Here is a 3,077-nt window from a genome sequence, read left to right on the forward strand (position 1 = left end):
CTGCCCTCCCACCCTACTCCTGGGCTCTCTGTTCTCAAATCTCTTTATTAATTTCTATCCTCCAGTCTCTTTTTCTCTTCTTCCAGTATTTCCGGAATAAAATTTGTTTTTCACCACTTTCATTCCTGTCCACTATTTAGCCATGGTGTTAAAAGATAAGCTTAAATTCTTTAATATCTTACTCCAATGTCTTTTTTTTTTGAACTTTAAACAAAATTTTAATACATCAAGGTTGTCACATAGTTGGATAGTTCTCTACTTTGTACACAATCATTCCTGCCCTCCACAGAAAGGCTGCTTGTGAGCTCTCACGTGGTGACCCAGTGCTACAGTCCTGATGCTAACAGAACAGTAGAGATGCCTTAAGTTGAAAGCAGGACACTGGCACATGGCTCTTGCACTCAGCATCAGGAATGTACAAATGTCTTTATTCAAAAGTGCAAAATAAATTATTTGTAGGCATGGGCAATGACAGTAGTAAGCCATTATATATCATCAAAGGAAACCAGTAACTGATGGTTACAGTGATCAGCCAGCTTTCTCATCAGTCATTTCCTTCAGGTGACTTCTCTAAAGTTATTGGTGAGAAACCTGCCTTGAGCTTCCTGTCACAGTTCATTGATTCCCATTCCAGGGTCCTTCTCTTCTTTAGGAATTTCTGTCACTATAGCTTCGGCTGTAGTTAGCAAGGCGGCCACCCCAGCAGCATCCAGTAAAGTAGTTCTTACAACCTTTCTTAGATCAATGATCCCCTTTTCCACCGTGTTCACAAAATCTCCAAGCATGGCATCATAACCAACTTCTAAGGAACTCGGCAGAATTTTCTCAACTATCAAAGATCCTTCAGCATCTGCATTCTTAACAATCATCATCGCAGGAATTTTAAATGTTCTTTTAATAACTTCTATACCTATTTTCTGATCTTCGTTAGCAGACTTTAATGAATCCAAGGCTGGGATGCACCAACGCAGAGCGCAGCCCCCTCCTAGAACAATGCCTTCTTCAACAGCTGCTCTTGTAGCATTGAGAGCGTCTGTAACTCTGTCTTTCTCCTCATTCACTTCAACATCACTTGCCCCTCCAACCTTCAAGACAGCTACTCCATCTGAAAGTTTAGCAAGTCGCTCCTTCGGCTTTTCCTTTTCATATTCACTAGTTGTGGTGTCTAGCTGCTCAGTGATTTTTTGAATCCGTTTTTCAATGTGAGCTTTGTCACCCTTTCCTTTCAAAAGCCTGGCATCATCTTTGGTGGCAATGACCTCTACAACTTTTCTTAAGTCATGAGCTTGAACATCTTCAAGATTTAGATTCAATCCCTCTTCTTCAAACACTGCACCACCAGTAGGAATAGCCATATCTTTAAGCTGCTATTCTTCCTATTGTCCCCAAACCCTGGGGCTTTGACTGCTACAACCTGAGGACCAACTTTGGGCCTGTTCAAAACAAGTGTGCTTAGAGCTTCTCCATCAACATCTTCAGTGATTATGACTAAGGGTTTCTGATGAGCATTTGTAATTTCAAGAGCAGGTACAGTGAACTGAACACTAGAAATTTTCTTTTCATTCAACAAGACATAGGCACCTTGAAATTCACACTTTTGACCTTTTGATGTGTTAATAAAATACAGGGAAATATATTCTCTATCAAGCTTCATGCCTTCAATAATTTCTAGCTCATCATTCAGGGATTTTCCATCCTTCCCTGTGATGACACCTTTCCTTCCAACCTTTGTCATTGCATCAGTATTGATGTTCCCAATGTCTTTGCCTCCATTTGCAGAGATTGTAGCAACCTGAGCAATTTCTTCAGGGGTTGTCAGAGGTTTAGATTATTTCTTAAGTTCAGCAATTACAGCATCAACAGCCAACATCACACCTCTCCGGATTTCTACTGAATTAGCCCCTTTGCTGATCTTCTCAAATCCCTCGTTGGCAATAGAGAGTTCCAGAACAGTGGCAGTGGGGCCATCCCCAGCCTCTTCATTTGTGTTATTGGCAACATCCTGAACAAGTTTAGCTCTGATATTTTTGTATTTATCCTTTAAGTCAATTGACTTTGTGACAGTGACCCCATTTTTTACTTTGGGACTTCCCCAATTCTGTTCAATAACCACTGCTCTTCCCTTTGGCCCCATTGTAACAGCTACAGCATCAGCTAAAAGATCTACACCTTGAAGCATTAAGGTTCCAGCATCCACATCAAATTTTACATCTTTGGCATAGGCCTGAGTGAGATGAGGAGCCAGTGCCGGGGACACTGGTCTCACCTGGAGAAGAACGGTGGGTAGTCAAAGCATTTCTGTGGTTCGGTGGCAGGAAAGCATGAGGCGAGGCAGGCCATCTGCGGTGAGTGAGGGACCCAGCACTTAATGATTTATTATACAAATCTTTCACTTGCTTGCTCAGAATTATCCCAAAATGTTTTGAAAGGTCTGCTTCCCGAATTATTTCTCAGTGTGTTTGTCATTTGTATATAGGAAAGCTACTAATTTTAATTATTGTGTGTTGACTTTGTATCCATAGATCAGCCCCTCACTCAGCCCTCATCAGAGAAGCATCTTCTTGGGGTAGATGGGAATTAACACAGAGGCAGCTGGTCCATGTGCAGAGAGCGAGAGACCTTACAACACTCAAGTTCTGAATAGATGTCTTCATCAAGCCTTCTCTCCTCGAGGTTCAGAAATCTTTGAGGAAGAGGAGACAGAAATATTGCACCAGCCAGAGGTAAAGGATGACCCCAAGGAACTGCCTTCCAGTCACAATAGGACTGAAGGACATAGGAGCTCACGGACACTGTGGCAGTGTGTACATGGCCTACAGAGGTTCAAGTCGGAGGAGTTCCAGCACTGAGAGGGGATGGTGGATACAGGGTCCTATCCTAACCTATTTGCAATTGATACCAGCTGGCAAAGGGAAAATTCGTTTTCTCCAATGAAGTGTCAGCAATATATTAACCATACTCCAGGGCAGGCTCTGTACTCATGAGTAGTTGGCTACACAAAACCAACTCCATGGTTTTGCTTTGGAGTTTTTGTTTATTTGCTTGTTTTGGACTTTTTGCAGGCTTTTTGTTTTGGT

The 3,077-nt window shown here is 42.2% G+C and overlaps 1 pseudogene; it reads right to left on the minus strand.

Moving 5' to 3' along the window:
* Positions 1 to 607: 607 nt before the first annotated feature.
* On the minus strand, positions 608 to 2,296 carry LOC110293379 (annotated as a pseudogene).
* Between the last annotated feature and the right edge of the window lie 781 nt (positions 2,297 to 3,077).

This window comes from Mus caroli, chromosome 4, assembly GCF_900094665.2.
Source record: "Mus caroli chromosome 4, CAROLI_EIJ_v1.1, whole genome shotgun sequence".
Classification (NCBI taxonomy): Eukaryota; Metazoa; Chordata; class Mammalia; order Rodentia; family Muridae; genus Mus; species Mus caroli.